Raw genomic sequence first — 18,339 nt, 5'->3', positions numbered from 1 at the left:
ACAAGAGGGTTGAATCTCTTACGCTCTATTTCCTCCAATAAATGGGGAGCAGACCGCTCCACTTTGCTCAGCCTCTATCGTGCACTTATCAGATCTAAACTAGACTATGGGTCCCAAGTGTACGCATCGGCTAGAAACAGCGTACTTAGATGGCTGGACCAAGTTTACCACCAAGCCATCCGTATTGCTACTGGAGCATTTAGAACATCCCCTGTCCAGAGTTTATATGTTGAAGCAACTGAACCACCACTGTCATTTCGACGAAAGCAGTTGTCTTTAAAATATACCATTAAATTAAAATCCCTGCCAGACAACCCTACGTGGACGTCCGTTTTCAAGCCACGATGGGAAAACCTATATAACACTCTCAGACTGCCAATCGGCCTTTTGGTATCCGTGTCCAAGAGCTGCTCAGAGAGCTCGACATCATGGTAGACAATGTTGCCCAGTCACCAAGGCAACCACTTCCACCCTAGCATGCTCGCTTACCATCATGCGATTTAGCCCTTAAAAATTGGGGTAAGTCTATTACTCCATCTTCTGTCTACCACAAACTCTATGCTGCCCATTGGGCTGAATATTCCGACTTCTTGCCTGTCTTCACTGATGGGTCGAAGTCGGAGTTGTCTGTTGGATCTGCTGCTATCTTTCCAGGTCGTTCTATATCTGGAAAGATTCCCCATGAATGCAGCATATATACAGCTGAGTTGTATGCTATTGAGTTAGCCTTGGACCACATTAAAACCCATAGCAAAGGTGTATGTTGGTATGTTGTACAACAAAGGTGTATGTTGTACACTGACTCTCTGCACTGCAGAGAGTCAGTGTACACTGCAGGCTTTATCGGGTATGAGGTATAATCCTCATCCATTTGTGACCCGGATTCAGCAGACGCTACACTCTCTGTCTGAGTGTTCTTTCGACATTCGTTTCTGCTGGATTCCAAGCCACATTGGGATCTTGGGAAATGAACTGGCAGATGCTGTGGCCAGGACACCAGAACCCCACAACACTTATTGCCTGTTAGTCCCCTATACAGACTACAGGCAGTTAATACACAATAAATTACTGTCCCAATGGCAACAATCCTGGCATGAGCAAGTCACAAACAAGCTCTAACAGATAAAGCCTGTAATCCGACATTGGCAGTCTTGTCTGCACAGGAATCGCAGAGAGGAAGTTGTTTTAGCTCGCCTCCGCATAGGACACAGTCATCTTACGCATGCATTTCTGTTAAGGGCAGATGACTGTCCTATGTGTGAGAACTGTGACACCTGTTTAAGTATAGGCCACATTTTAACCGAGTGTCCACGTTTTAGACACGAACCTGATTTTTATTTTACCGCTTTTAGTCATCTGGCTGAGCCGCATACACTCGGTCAGATTTTATCTGACAATGACAATGTGTCTGCTGTTTTTAGCCTTTTAAAATCAGTAAACCTTTTTACTTGTATTTAAAATTGAATTGTTATTCCTTTGTTCATGTACTTTTACACCTGTTATATCTCGACATGGTGGCCTAATTACTTAGGTCACTGAATGTTTTCACCTTTTATGTATGACCGGTATTTGGCCCATTATAGCCTCGGTTGCTGATGCGCCAATAAAACCCAAATTAAATCTTCAACAATTTCTCCTCCGTTTTACTCTCAGTTATTACAAGATTCTCTAGCTTACTTCCAGAGTTGAATACACCTCTGGCATTCCCCTCGCTGAATAACTCCTCATGTGTGAATGTCGATGCAAAATATTCATTTAGTTTGTTAGCTACCTGAGCAGTATCATCAACAGTTGAACCACCGATATCAAGTGGACCAATCTAATTCATCCCCTTCCTTCTAGAGTTTACATAAGTAAAGAACTCTTTGCTGTTTTTCTTTGCATCCCTTGCCAAAGATTTCTCGTAATCTGCCTTTGCCTGCCTAGTAGCTTCCAAGATAAGTTCTTTGAATGCTTCCCATTTTGAATTTGCTGTTGGTAACATCATCAGTTGGTCCCACTGTATAGAATGTAAATACTGTCTCAGACCATCGTAGTCACCTTTACGAAAGCAATAACCCTTCCCTTTACCCCTGATGGTAGTTACCTCTTTGAGTAAATCCCACTTCAGCACACTGTGATCACTGCCACCTAGTGGTTCCTTTATCTGCAGATTCTTAATGCATGAAGAATCACTACTGATAATCAGATCAAGAGTATTGCTCCCTCTAGTTGCCTCCCGAACATGCTGATGTAGAAAACAATCATCCAATAAATCCACAAAAGCCTTGCTAGTGTGTGAGTGACCAACCTACAAATTCCAGTCAATATCTGGGAAATTCAAGTCCCCCATTATAAGATTCTCTGATTTACTGGCCCACTCTATTTCCCTGTACAGTTTCTTATTATACTCATCAGAGTCATTAAGCCTATAGCACACTCCTGCTCTCAATTTTGATCTCCCAATGCTTATGTCACACCAAACTGACTTGACACTGCACTGTCGAGCGATGTCGACTGGCTTCACTTCCTTGGATTTTATGTGTTTCTTAACTAATAGCATAACCCCTCCTCCCTTCCTATCCTGTCTATATTTTTTGTAGACATTGTACTTTCCAAATTCCAGTTCTGTTCCTTATATATGCGACACCACGTCTTTGATATCCCAAAAATATCTTCCTTTGATGCTTTGAGCAATACCTCAAATTCATCAAATTTATTTATCAAACTCCTAGCATTGGTGTACACGCATGTATACATGCACCTGTTCCTATTCTTAGCTACCCAAACTAAGAATGTTATTGGTGAAGTCCCACAGGTTTTGGTGTTGGGTCCACTGTTGTTTTATATATTTATCAATGATATTGATGAAGGGGTATCAGGCTTAGTGTCGAAGTTTGCAGATGATACAAAGGTTGGCAGGGTTATTAATGACAGTAATGGGAGTATGTTATTGCAACAGGATCTAGAAAATATAGGCAGATGGGCTGAAAAGTGATAACTGAAGTTTAACATTGAACAATTCAAAGTACTGCATATGGGTAGAAGTAACCCCAGAGAAACGTACCAACTGTGTGGTACTACATTTAAGGTGGTAGAAAATGAAAAAGACCTGGGAGTAATTGTGTAGTCAGATATGAAGTTTTCTGAGCAATGCAGACAGGCTGCCAGGGCAAGTCATGGGGTGTTGTCAGTGATATAGAGTAATTTTGGTAGCAGGGAAAAAAGGAGAGGATTGTTTAAGGCAATTGTCAGGCCAAGCCTTGAGTACTGCAATCAGGTCTGGAGGGTTCATTTTAAGAAGGATGTAGATTTTCTTGAGCCTGTACAGAGAAGCGGAACAGGATTGGTCAGGGGGAATGAAGGGATTTACTTACCAGGAGAGGCTTAGTCTCTCTGGAGACTAGGCACCTGCGAGGTGATCTGATGGAAGTGTATAAGGCCTTGAATGGGTTGAGCAAGCCGAATTCTGATGGGATTCTTCCACTTGTTCAGATTACGAACCTAAGGGGGCATAAATTCAAATTGAGGAATGACAGATGTAGAATAAATGTGTGGAAATTTGCCTTTAGTCAGCGGGTGGTTAATTGCTGGAACAAACTTCCATCTGTCATTGTGGAAGTTGATAGGTTAAATAAATTTAAGGAGGATGGACAAGTATTTAGAGGGGATTGTTTTGTAATTTTTTTTTTTTTTTTGGCTGATGCTGCATAAGCTCATACACTTGTTTGCTTTCTTGCATCACATGTCACTACTACTAATAATAATAATAAGTAAAGAATTGTTTACTGTTTTTCTTTACATCCTTTGCCAAAGATTTCTTGTAATCTGCCTTCACCTGCCTAACCGCCTTTGTGACTTCATTACAGACTAGTTTATACCTGCCATAGGCTTCTGTGTCACGTGATACTTTATATGCTTCCCATACATTATTTTCTCTGCCATGAGCCTCATTAATTGATGTGACATTCATTTAGGCCTGAACCTTGATCAGTATTTCTTAGTTGGAATGAAAAGCCTAGTAGCCCCCAAGATTAAGTTCCTGAATGCTTCCCATTTAGAATTTAACGTTGGTAACATCATCAGTTGACCCCACTGTACAGAATTTAAAAACTGTGTGACCCCTGTAGTCACCTTTACGAAAGCAAAAGCCCTTCTTTTTAGCCTTGATGGTAGTTACATCTTTAATAATTCCCACATCAGTACATTGTGATCATTATCACCAAGGGTTCTTTTTTTTGCAAATTCTTAATGCATGCTAATCACTGCTGATAATCAGATCAAGAGTATTACTCCCTCTGGTTGTCTCTCAAACATGCTACCGTAAAAAACAGTCATCCAATAAATCCAAGAAAGTCTTGCTAGTGTGTGAGTAACCAATCTACAAGTTCCAGTCAATATCTGGAAAGTTAAAATCCCCCATTATAAGACATCCTGATTTACTGGCCCGCTCTATTTCTCTACACAGTGCTCATTATACTCATCAGATTCATTAGCAGTCTTACTTCAGTTGTTGTTATTTATGAGCATTAGCAACTAAGGCCATATTGCTCCGGGATATGTGGTGGTCATTCCGTGACCTTTCCACATCCTCCGTATTTGGTGGTCACGGGTTTGAACCCCGGTCTAATCAAGAAGCATGTGCTACGCACTGCTGCTCCTTCCCACCTGGCTACGGAGGCGCCAGATTCATTAGCCCTATAACACACACCTACTCTCATTTTTCCTTTCCCAGTGCTTCTGTCACACCAAACAGTCTCAACATTGCATTGTCCACCAACATCAATTGGATGTACTTCCTTAGATTTTATGTGTTTCTTAACTAACAGCATAACCCCTCCACCCTTCCTGTCCTGTCTATCCTTTCTGTACACATTGTTCTCTCTAAATACCAATTCTGCACTGCTTGTATCTGTGTGACACCATGTCTCTGATATCCCAACAATGCCTTTGATGTCTTGACTAGCACTTCAAGCTCATCAAATTTATTAACTATACTTCTAGTATTGGTGTACATTCAAGTATACATGCACCTGTTTCTACTCTTAGTTACCCTAACACTGCCCATGTATTTATTTGTTCCACTGTGACTCCCAACAGTCCTGGAAGTCTCCATTGCCTTGCTTTCCATGCTGCTGCTGCTCATTCCAATAGAGCAGTGTGGAAGAATCACTTTTGCCTCTGCTTGTGGCCACTGTTGTCCTTTTATTCTGTGTATCTCCCCGAGCTAGCAGTTTTCCGACCCACCTAACACTGCCTCTATAGCATCAGCAAATATTCTTGCACCATTTCTATTTAAGTGTATCCCATCCCTGTAGAAACAGTCTCTCCTGTCAACAAGCACAGACCAGGCAAGTGCCTACCTAGCAACCCAAAGGTCGCGGGTTCGAATCCCACCTTGGGCTTGGATCAAAGTACTGCAAAAACCTTGGGAGGTGCATTATGGCCACATAAACCAATGCGCCAACAACTACCAAAAAAAAAAAAAAAACAGATCAGGCTGAAAAAAAATTCTACCCCATGAGCCTTGCACAATCTCTCTCCAGTGCCGAATTGGTCGACAAGGCTCACATCATATACTCCCTCCTGCCATGATTGGGCAGAATTGGAGACACTTTCACAGACTCCTTAAGTGCAGTCACTGCCATTTAATTTACTACTTCTTCTCACCATCCCATTCTGACACAGATCTGGTCCCAATTATATCAATATCAAACGTCCAGACAGATGGTCACATTCTGTTTGTACATTTGAAAAAACCTCAACTTTGGACATGAAACATGTCCAAAGTTGAGGTTCTTATGAGAGAGAATTCTCCTCAATGTTCCTTCTGTCAATCCCAATTAACAATGAAACATATTCTCATAGAGTGTCCTCAATATTCAAGTATCCAGAAATCCAGTTTTTGCTCTCTAGCCAATTTTCAGGATCTTTAACTGTATAACACATACTTGGCAATAGTGCAGATTTTAAAGCTCTGTTTCAATACTTGATAAGCATAAATATATATATATATTCATCTCTGATACCAATTATATATTAAACATTCAGTCATAAGTTAATCAGGAACAGGCACAATATGGCCCAGGAGTCCTTTGTGCCAAAAAATCCTCAGCACAACAACCCAACCCCAAGAGCTCAAATCTGGTGAGTATGGGCTTGGCACACCTAGGGTCCTGAGCTGGCTGGATAACGTCATTCTTCTGTTTCTTGGTGATTCCCCCCCCCACTCTCTCTCTCTCTCTCTCTCTCTCTCTCTCTCTCTCTCTCTCTCTCTCTCTCTCTCTCACACACACACACACACACACACACACACACACACACACACACACACACACACAGGATAATTTAGAATTTTTTTTTTTTGGCCAGTGCAGCATAAGCCACATGCTTCCTTGCACCACATGGCTAATAATAATAATTAAAAAAAAAAAAAAAAAACATCAGACGATATGAAAGTTGGCAGGGTGGTTAATGACACTAATGACAGTACGCTACTGCAACAGGATTTAGAAAAGTTGAGCAGATGTGCTCAGAGGTGGTAACTGAAGTTTAACATTCTCAAATGTAAAGTACTGCTACCCCAGAATAATGTATCAACCGTGTGGTACTACACTCAGGTTGGTAGAGGATGAAAAAGATCTGGGGATAATTGTGCAGTGAAATATGAAGTTTTCTGAGCAGTGAAGACATAGTATTATATGAAGTTTTCTGAGCAGTGAAGACAGTCTGAAAGAGGAGCTCATGGTGGTCTGTCAGTGATATAGAGGAATTTTTCTAGCAGGGATAAGAAGGTGATTAGGCCTGACATAGCCGAGTGGTCAGCGGCGAGAGTGCATAGCATGCGTTCCTTGAGTAGACTGGGGCTCGAGCCTGTGACTACTGAATATGATAAATATATTTGTATTGATGATTTATTGTAAACTCTACTAACTTGGTTGTCGTGCCGGAGTATAAACAGAAAATTTATTTATTATCCCTTTGCATAAGGCAGTGGTCGTCGTTGTTGTTGTTATTTTTGGCACAAGGGCTGCTTAGACCATATTGCGCCTATCAGTGATATGAAAGTTATCAATGGTGACTGTTATGGAAACAGACAGAGACGATCATATAATTTTATTTGTTTAAGAAAGCAGAATAACTCTAAGGGATTAGCATTGTTGCCTATGATATGAGAGAGTTTTAAAGGTACTTTTATATTTGGAAGGAAGCTGAGTGAGCATTGCCGAGCATGTTTTACAGAGTGCATTCAACAAGAATGGGCTTCATTATGAGCTGACAGTTGCATTGAAAACACTGTGGAGGATCATATCCTGTGAGAAGAAATAGGTGAGTAAATTGGCTGTGACCGAAAGTAGAAGTCCATAACTATTCTGGTTTTATTTGCAATAACTTATTATCCGTTTGAGCATGCCATAGAAGTGTCCATTGTTCCTTACTTATCCTTCGTATCATAGGTCTGTAATCAACATATGAAACGGAAAAACTTGAAGATGCTGAGTTAGGTGGATGTTATGTGGCATAGTCTAACTGAAGTTTAACATTCACAAATGTAAAGTAATCATCTTCTGCAGAAGATGATTACATCAGCAAGATGACTACTTACTGATGTTCCTGAATAAGAATCATCTTACTTCTTATGGTTTTTATTAAAGGATTGGTTGATGAGGAGGTGTTTTGTGAGGCTACTAGTGTACTCTTCGAGTCCGTATATATTATACTTTTTTTAATGGAGCGATTTTCTAGGGCAAGCTTGATGGCAAATAACTCAGCTGTATAACTGCTGCATTCAGTAGGCAGAGATACAGAGATAGTGTTAAAAGGGAAAACTGCTGCAGCACTTATTCCACTATTAGACTTTGACCCATCCGTGTATATTTTCGTGAAATGCAGATAATTTTGTGTTTGAACAGTATGAAGTTATCGCATGTTAATTGTATAAGGCAATGGTTAGGCCACATCTTGAGTACTGTATACAGGTCTGGAGGCCTCATTTCAAGAAGGATGTAGAGCTGCTGGAACGGGTACAGAGAAGGGCAACAAGATTAGTAAATGGAACAAAGGGTTGCTCTTACGAAGAAAGGCTTAAGTTTTGCAAATTACAGAGTCTGGAGACTAGGCACCGGCGAGGTGATCTGATAGAGGTGTATAAGGCTTTGAATGGTTTGAGCATGCTCAATGCCAATGGGATTCTTCATCTTTCTCAGAATAATCACCTCAGAGGGCATAAATTCAAATTGAGGAAGGACGGATGTCGGATAGATGTGCGGAAATTTGCCTTTGGCCAGCGGGTGGTTGGTTGGTTGGTGGAACCGACTTCCATCACTTGTTGTTGAAGTTGATAGCCTAAACAAATTTAAAGCTCAACTGGACAGGTATTTCGAACGAACGGAGGGGTGAAATGGGAGAGGGTTTTTTTTTTTTTTTTGGCTGATGCTGAATAAGCTTGCTTTCTTGCATCATATGCCTCTACTAATGCTAATGCTAATTTCCAGAACTTAAGCCTCTCCTGGTAAGAGGATCAATTCATTCCCTTCACCAATCTTGTTGTCCTTCTCTGTACACGCTCAAGCAAATCTACATCCTTCCTAAAATGAGGCCTCCAGACCTGCACACAGTACTCGAGGCGTGGCCTGACCATTGCCTTATACACAGGGACAATCACCTCCTTTTCCCTCCTAGCAAAATTCTTATATATCATTGACAAAACCCCATGACCTGCCCTGGAAGCCTGTCTGTATTTCTCAGAAAACTTCATATCTGACTGCACAATTACTCCCAGGTTTTTTCATTTTCTACCAACTTAAGTGTAGTGCCATACAGTCGGTATATTTCTTTGGGGTTACTTTTAGCCATATGCAGTACTTTCCATTTGTCAAGGTTAAACTTCAGTTGCCACTTATTAGCCCATCTGCCCAAATTTTCTAGATCCTGTTGCAGTAGCACACTGCCATTACTGTCATTAACAACCCTGCCAACCTTTGTATCACTGCAAACTTCAACACTGAGCCTGATATAGCTTCATCAATATCATTGATAAATATACAAAACAACAGTGGACCCAACACCAAACCCTGTGGGACTCCACTAATAACATTAGTCCACAAAGAGGAGCACCCATTCGTTACCACCCTCTGTTTTCTCCCACTCAACCATCCTTTTATCCATCGTCGCAACTTACCCTTAATACCATTCTGGTACAATTTGTACAGTAGTCTTCCATACGCAACAGTGTCAAAAGCTTTCCTGAAATCCAAGTATGATATCAAAATTTTTTTTGCATCCAGTTCCTTTGTAACCACATGATAATAACCAATCAAATTTGTCAGACAAGACTTTCCCTTAACAAACTCATGCTGTGTCTGAATTATTGCTGCAATCTTGCCTAGATGATCCTGCAATGCATCTTTAACCAGTGACTCCATTATTTTACCCAGAGCAGAAGTTAAACTAACTGGTCTGTAATTACTCGTGTCGATTCCCCCTTTGTGAATTCGGGACACATTTGCACATCTCCAGTCCGTGGGGACCTCCCCTGAGTCTAAGGATGCTCTCATAATTATGGCTAAGGGTTTGCTAACTTCCTTTGCTGCCTCCTTTAATATAACTGGATAGATCCCATCCATCACAGGTGCCTTTCTTATGTTTAACTTCAACAGTTTCTCTTCGCTTTGTTCTCAGTTAATATAAAATCATTAAGCACCCTGTTACAATTTGATAACCTTGTGGCATTTTCAAACCTTAATAACTCACCATGTGTGAATGTAGATGCAGAATACTCATTCAGTTTGTTTGCTATCTGTGTTGGATCATCAACAGTCGAACCATCGATATCAAGTAGACCAATCAGATTCATCCCCTTCTTTTTAGAGTTTATATAAGTAAAGAACTCTTTGTTGTTTTTCTTAGCATCCTTTGCCAAAGATTTCTTGTAATTTGTCTTTGCCTGCCTAACCTCCTTTGTGACTTGATTACAGACTAGCTTAGGCTTCTGTATATATATCATAGGCTTAACTGAATTCTGCATTGGATAATATCTTAAATAAAATTAGTTATAAAGTCTTTCCATTTCAATCCTAATAGCTGGCCTAGCCCTAGTTACTTGCAGTGGAACAGCTATCTTTCCTGCTGCTAAAATTAATTCTTTATTTTTTTATAATTTTTATATGCATCCCATATAAATCCCATATAAATTATCCCATATAAATTATCACCTGATAATTTATATGGGATGCTAGTACACCTGATTTTTATGCTAGTACACCTGATTTATTAATTTATATGGGATGCTAGTACACCTGACAAGCTGTACTAGCATCCCATATAAATTATCACCTGATAATTTACATGCATCCCATGCATTTTTCTTCTCTGCCATGAGTCTCATTAGTTCATGTGACAGCCATTTAGTGCTAAACCTTGAACAATATTTCTTAATAGGTATGAAACGTTTATTAGCTTCCACTATTAATTCCTTGAATGCATCCCACTTAGAATTTGCTGTTGGTAACATCATCAGTTGGTCCCACTGTACAGAATTTAAAAACTGTCTGAGACCACTGTAGTCACCTTTATGAAAGCAAAAACCTCTTCCTTTACCCTAATGGTAAGTACATCCCACATCAGTACACTGTGATCAATGCCACCTAATGGTTCCTCTATCTGCAAATTCTTAATACACGAATGATCACTGCTGATAACCAGATCAAGAGTATTACCCTCTCTGGTTGCCTCTCAAACATTCTGCTGCAGAACACAATCATCCAATAAATCCACAAAAGTCTTACTAGTTTGCGAGTGACTAACCCATAAGTTCTAGTCTATATCTGGGAAGTTAAAATACCTCATTATAAGACATTCTGGTTTATAAGCTCACTCTATTTCTCTGTAGAATTCTTCATTGTACTCATTCGAATCATTAGGCCTATAACACACTCATACTCTTATTTCTGCTTTCGCAGTGCTTATGTTACACCAAACTGACTTAACAGTGCACTGTTCATCTATATCAACTGGATGCCCTTCTTTTTATTTTATGTTTTTCTTAATTAACAGCATAACACCTCCTCCCTTCCTATCCTGTCTATCCTTTCTGTACACATTGTACTCCCCAAATTCCATTTCTGCATTCCTTATATCTGTGTGACACCACGTCTCTGCTATCCCAACAATATCTGCCTTTGTTGTCTTGACCAACACTTCAAATTCATCAAATTTATTTACTATACTTCTAGCACTGGTATACCTGCAAGTATTTGGATACACTTGCAAGGTTTTGCAAATGTTTGGATTTTGGAGGTCTTTTTCAAGGTGTACATTCCAACTTTCTGATAGAGCCTGCAATCTGATACCAGTAGGTTGAACTGCTCTGGGTTTATTTCTGTAGAACATTTTAAACTGTGGATCACTAAGTATAGGCCAAATGGGATGGATAGGCATGCTTTTAATTTTAGCTGCATAATTCAGAAATAACACCTTTCTTCTGAGGCAGAGTGGAACTTCATGGGCTTCAACCTAGAGACTTTGTACTGGCGATGTTCTATAAGCACCTGTAGCAATCTTGAGGGCAGAATGTTGAATAGGACAAGCTGTACTAGCACACTCTCCCTAGCAGAGTCATACACTGGGGCCCCATAATGAAGACGAGATCTAATTAGAGTTCTGTACAGGTAAAGTAAGGTGTAACGGTCTGCACCCCATGTTGTAGAAGAAAGAACTCAGAGAATGTTAATTTTTTTCTGGCAGGTTGTCTGGAGATATTTGATATGTTCTAAAAAAAAATTAAGTTTACTTTCAAAAATTAGACCGAGGAGGCGAATGCTACTCATAACTGAGATAGGATGATTTGTTAGGTGTAGCTCTGGGTCAGGATGCATATCTTGTTTGTTTTTTACAAAAGTGAATGTTGCTAGATTTTTGATGAGTTAGTCGGTAACCATTCTGTGTCATCCATAGTTCAGTATTGTTTAGTGAGATTTGTAGTTGCCTTTCAATGAAGTTCATATTCAGCAAACTGCTGGAAACAGTCAGATCATGAGCACAGAGGTATGAGTTCACAGTGTTAGGAATACGTTTGGTAATATGATTTATTCTCAATGCAAATAAGGTAGCACTGAGAACTGAGGGACTCCTTCCTCTTATATATAGATTTACGTGAAGACTTGTCTATAGCGAACTTGAAAAGATATATACTGAAGGAAGTTTTGCATGTAGCATGGTAAGTGGCCTCTCAGGTCAAGGGAATGAAGATCTTTCAAGATACTAAAATGCCAGGTGGTGTCAAAGGCCTTCTCTATGTCAAGGCAGACCATGACAAGATGTTCATTTCGGATAAATGCATTCCTGATATTTGTTTCAGCTTTGACCATAAAATCCAGGGATGACCGATTTCTTCTGAAACCAAACTGGTTATCAGAGATTAGATGTTTTGAATCCAGATACCATGTTAATCGGCGGTGTATAATTTTTTCTGAAGTTTTACTCAAGCAACTGGTAAGAGAAATGGGTTTTGGAATTGCTGGTTTGGGAATTGCCAGTATCTAGGAGTGTTGCCAGCGAGTGGGGGAATAAATGTTCAATAAATGTACGGTCATAAAAGGTCAGCAGCAAAGATAATGATTTATTGTCTAAGTGTTGAAGCATTATGTAATACACTCTGTCGGGACCAGCAGCACTGTTATTTGAGGAATATATAGCTTCTTGAAGTTCGATCATAGTAAGTGTCTGATTGTATGGTAGAGAAGCAGTGGTTTTGAAGTTAAATTTTGATTTTTTGGCTGAAATGACGAAATTTTGATCTTCTGAAATGACAGATCATATGAGGTCGAGGCTAACAACTGGGAGAATACGGTCCCTAGAGTATTCACAATCTCTACAGGAGTAGAGAGCTTGCACCTTAACTGGAACTCCACCAAATGAGGTGAGTCTGAGCAGGTCATCACAAGTAGGTCATCAAATTTCAGTCGGCGTACTATTTTCGGGGAGCCAGCTATGTGCTCAAGACATTTTGAATGAGGAATGGTGATAAACTACCTAAGGATTGGTTAGTTAGCGAATGCAGAATCAGAAAACTTGAGTTTTCCATTTGGGGAGCATCCATCCTCAGTCCCTTTGGATTGGATGAGTCATTATCGGGTATGTGCAAATCAATGAATTTGGATTTGCAGTCCTAATAGGTGGAAAATTGTCACAGTCCATGTTTTGCTCCTTTTGGCCCTGAGGAGTTGGTTTTACCATCCAGATTTCCAGCCCTGTCATGGGAAGGCAGGAGCAGTGCCATGAGGTGACCAAGTGGCTAAGTTAGTTAGTACTATTAGAAATAAAAAACAGAAAGGTAACTTTCCTTTTTGGGCCTTTGCCTACTTCTTCTAGTTCAAAAGAGCTACACTAATTATTAAATAAAGAAAACGGTTGTTGAAACAAAATATAATCTATCGCTTGACGGCTCTTTGGAGATAACGCTTTGAGATACGCACAGAAATCGCTTGGTCATGGAACGCTTGCCACCCGGGTCGAAGGCAGTGGTCAGGCCATACCTTGAGTAATGTGTACAGGTCTGGGGGTCTCATTTTAGGTACAGAGAAGGGCAACATGATTAGTGAAAGGAACAAAGGGTTGCTCTTACAAAGAGAGGCTTAAGTTCTGTAAATTGCAGTGTCTGGAGACAGGGCACCTGCAAGGTGATCTGATTGAGGTTTACATGTGACCCCCGCTTAACGCTGATAATTCGTTCCGGTAAAAGAGCGCTAAGTGAATCCGCGCTAAGCCAGCACCACTTTCCCATAAAGTAACATATGTATTTGTGAGTTGTGGTCGATGCCATAGGATATTTCCTAATCAATAATAAACGGTATTGAAAAGATGCACAGATGTCGGTCAAAATATTTCATATTCAAATATTTGTACATATAAAATATTCTGCGTTACATACGTATATAATTGTGGTAACTACTTATGTATCAAAATTAAACTTAAAATTCCAATTAAAATCATGAATTTAATTGATCTAAATTGATTTAATTTAATTGATGAATTTAATCATGAAAAATGTGTCGATTTTGGGTTGGCCCTCTTCTAAATAAACTAAAAGGGGTATTAATTTTAAATCCCCCGCAGCGTTACCACCCAACAATAAAGTCACCCGATCCTTCGCCGCTTTGAAACCTGGCATGTTTTTTTTTTTTTCTTCTTCTTTCAATATGAAACTTCTTTTAGACATTTGTTTCCACAAAAGTCCTGCTTTATCTATGTTATAAACTTGTTGAGAAGTATAACACACAATACCCCTCTTCAATAATTTTAACAAGTTCTTTTTTGAAAGTTTCCGTTCCTTGATCTGCACTTGCGGCTTCCCCCTAGATTTTAAATCTATTCAACCAGCCGTTACCAGTTTTAAATGGTTCCATATTTTTTTTTTTTTTAGGTGAGTTTTCTTCAGATCATCATATTGGCTAATCTCTCTCTCTCTCTTTTATAATATTAACTTAACTGAATTCTGCATTGGATAATATCTTAAATAAAATTAGTTATAAAGTCTTTCCATTTCAATCCTAATAGCTGGCCTAGCCCTAGTTGCTTGCAGTGGAACAGCTATCTTTCCTGCTGCTAAAATTAATTCTTTATTTTTTTATAATTTTTCTTTCAGTCCTAAATTATGGCACACATCCACTTGTTGTTGACTGGAATCGATTCGCTTCAAAATTTCTAATTTAATTTTCAAATTCAGTCTTTTTCTTACATTTATAGTCTTCGTACTGCGTCCAGACTTGGTTTTTCATTCTTCTCGGCCATTATTAACTCTTTGAAAATGTAACTGCATTGGTTGCATTAATTATGATACAGTGTTCGAGTAAACTGTCCGTTACGCACAATGTCTAATACTGTACTGAGTGATGATTAGTCTTTGGATAAATGCATATAACGCAAATATTACAAGCAATATACTTAATTTTTTAAAATGTTGATCTCGGAACTACGTAACAAGTCACTGTACTGCATTAAATTAGCGTGCGAGAAAATTTCACTGAGCATGAGAAAATTTCTCAAGTCGGCGTGGGAAATATTTTAATGCTGTTTTGCTATTCATTTTCAAGCTATCGACTCCATCAAATGAAACGATTTTGTTAAATATGCCAAAAATGCTCTCTATAACGGGTTATAATATAAGAACAGCGTTATAGCGAATCAGCGTAAAGCGAATCGCATTATAATGGGGGCTTGCTATATAAGGTAAGGACTTGAATGATTTGAACAAGCTTAATGCTGATGGGATTCTTCCTCTTGCCCAGATTAATTGCCTGAGGAGTCATAAATTCAAATTGGGGAAAAACAGTTGTAGAACCGATGTGCTGAAATTTGCCTTAAGCCAGCAGGTGGTTGATTGCTGGAACAAGTTTCTGTCTATTGTAGAGTTTGAGAGCTTGAATAAATTTAAGGTAGAACTAGACAGAATAGATGGGTGAAATGGGAGGTTTTTTTTTTGCTGATGCTGTATAAGCTTGCCTTCTTGCATCATATGCCTCTACTAATGCTAATTTGTATATATATATATATTTTTTTTATTAATGTACTGTTGTTCATTGGTATGGTCATTGTTTAGTGAATTCACCCCCCCCAGCACACACACACACACACACACCCTTTTCTGGCTTGTGAATAATGGATGTTAATATGTAATCTGATATGTAATATTTCAACTGATAACTGATTTCTTTCTTTTTACCAAGTCTTGAACTCATACACTGAGTAATTAATTGTAGATCTAATCCATCACCTTATTTACATTTAAGTTTCTACTAATGAAGTTGTTAGAAGTGATTAAATGTATCTCATAATCATATCAACATTTGCTGTATGTGGATTGGAGAATTATTTCTCTGACTTTTAGAGGTCAATATAATATTTTTTCTAAGATATAACGTTTATGCAAATTTTAATAACAATAAAATTTGCATAAACTTTATAATTTAGTCAGTCACTAAAAATTAATTAATTAATAAATACACTAAATGCCAGTTCATTAAAAATGTTAAAATTTTTGTGAGACTTAAATGAATTGTGATCTTTCACATAATAACTCATATTGTCTTATTATTAAGAGATTGTTTGTGTAAGCAATGTCTGATTAAGAGATAGTGTACCAATTAATACACTGCTGCACTGCACTCATTATTACCTTTGATGCTATCACGCACTGGAACTTCTAGTCTCTTGGTCATATGCACTGTTCCTCTCAAAGATAGGAGTGTCCCAGAAAGAAGATGATGAGAGATGACACAAGAGAGTGAGTGACTTGTGATTAGTCAGTCAGAGGAACTCAGTAAAGCCCACCCTGTTTTCTAAAGATCAGTTCTCTGGTGATTATATCAGTTAGGTGAGTCTCTCTCTCTCTCGTGATGTTATCTCCCTACCCTTCTTTCCTGGAAGTTCTGATCATTGAGAGGTATAGTGCATGTGACCAAGAGACTGGCAGAAGTTCAAGAACATGTTGTTGTTTACAAAGGTGATAATTGAAGTGCAACAGTGCATTAATTGGTAGTTACCTCTTAATTGAAATGATCTGTGAAGGAAATGACTCTTTTGAAATCATGATTAGGACAACATCTGATGTTTGTCTAAGGAACCAAAAAATAATATTTTTGGCATATTTGTTATTTACTTTTTAAATTTTGTAATAGTCAAGAATAAAGATATCATTGTGATATCTTTATTCTCTTCTGTTACAAAATACCAGGTTTACAAAGATATTATTGTAATATCTGTAAATCTGGCTGAGTCTCCTTTGGAGGTGTTTGCTGTTTGCTGATTTTTATATGTGATTTCCTATATTTATTTTGGCAGCAATGAATTATATATATATGTGTGTGTGTGTGTGTGTGTGTGTGTGTGTGTGTGTGTGTGTGTGTGTGTGTGTGTGTGATTTATTTACTTTTATTTTTCAGTATATATATTTTGTACTGCTGGATTGTTGGTGTTGGCAGAACTCTATTAATCATCTAGAATTAAAAAGTGAAATTTTGTTCAAACTTTGAAAGTAAAAAGAATAAACGCACAAGGCGTAATAGGCTATGGAAAAATATGGCACTATTTCACTGATATTCTTATAGTGAAACGTTGAAAGTGTTTGAATGAACAATAACGTAATAAGCATAGTTATCTCTGTTTGAAAAGGTTGATAAAAATTGATGCCAAGAAATATTTGAATTTGTATTCGAGTTATATAAGCCAAGCATTTATTTGACTTAAGTCCAATTTATTTGACTAAAGTCCAGAGTGCGTCTAAAGCATAATTTTTATTTAACAAAGCAGTGTTATTATTACTTGCAACTTACTTTTATTTTACAAAGGGTACTAGGAAAGTTTTGCAATACAGCTTTGTTTATTTAATTTTTTCAAAGTAATTTCCTCTACATTCAATACACCTCTCCATCCTCCGAAACCAATCTTTAAACCAGTTCTGCCAAGTTTCACTAGGGAGTAAAGCACACTCGTTGTCCCAAGCCCGTAGAAGGTCCTCATCACTGGAAAACCACCTCCCTTTTAGCTTCATTTTCATTTTCACATGCGGGAACAGTGCAAAGTCGCAGGGAGCAAGGTCTGGACTGTAGGGAGGGTGCTCGAGAAGTTTCAGTCCTGTCGTGGTCAAATATTCGGAGAAGGCTTTGGCGCGGTGAGCTGGAGCATTATTGTGATGGAGGTACCAGGTGTCTATTCTTGACTTTGGCCGCAGGTTCTTCATAGATCCAATGACTTTAGGCATGTTCAGTATACCACTTAGCTGTGACTGTCTTCTGCGTGTCCAAAACGACACGTTCCACAATTCCACTCGATTTGAAAAATACAGCTATCATTTTCTTCTTTACAGATCGGGATTTTCTGACAATTACGGGTATGTCGTCATCATCAAAGACCCAAACTTTGTTTTGAGCCTTGGTTGGCAGATCGTAATAGTACAGCCAAGTCTCGTCACCTGTCACGATGTTGTTCACATACCGAGATTGTCCCTTATCAAACTTTTTTAACATCTCCCGGCACCAAGTCACACGTCGTGTCATCTGCTCTTCAGTCAGTTGATGCGGCACCCAGAGAGAACAAAGTTTCTTCACGTGCAAATGATCTTGCAGAATCGAACGAATTGCTGGTGCATTTAGGCCCAAAGTATCCTCTATCTGTTGGTAGGTCACTCGCCTGTTTTCGTCAAGCATTTTCCTCACAGCAGTAACGTTTTCCTCCATAACTGACGTTCGTGGCCTTCCCGGCCTCTCAGAATCCTCCAGAGTGAAATTTTCCCTTTGGAATTCTCTATACCACCTGAATATCGTTGTACGATGTGGACAATCATCATCTAGTGCAAGAGTCATT

General features: G+C 38.9%; 1 protein-coding gene across 3 annotated transcripts in view; it reads left to right on the top strand.

The window, feature by feature from the left end:
* The window catches only part of LOC150088410 (1-phosphatidylinositol 4,5-bisphosphate phosphodiesterase classes I and II-like), a 1,046,313-nt gene that overhangs the window by 540,320 nt on the left and 487,654 nt on the right, over positions 1-18,339 (top strand). The gene's annotated exons all lie outside the window — the stretch shown is intronic.

Source organism: Mastigoproctus giganteus, chromosome 3, assembly GCF_048544385.1.
Source record: "Mastigoproctus giganteus isolate SK-2022 chromosome 3, ASM4854438v1, whole genome shotgun sequence".
In the NCBI taxonomy this organism is placed as follows: Eukaryota; Metazoa; Arthropoda; class Arachnida; order Uropygi; family Thelyphonidae; genus Mastigoproctus; species Mastigoproctus giganteus.
This window is presented reverse-complemented; position numbering and strand designations above follow the sequence as displayed.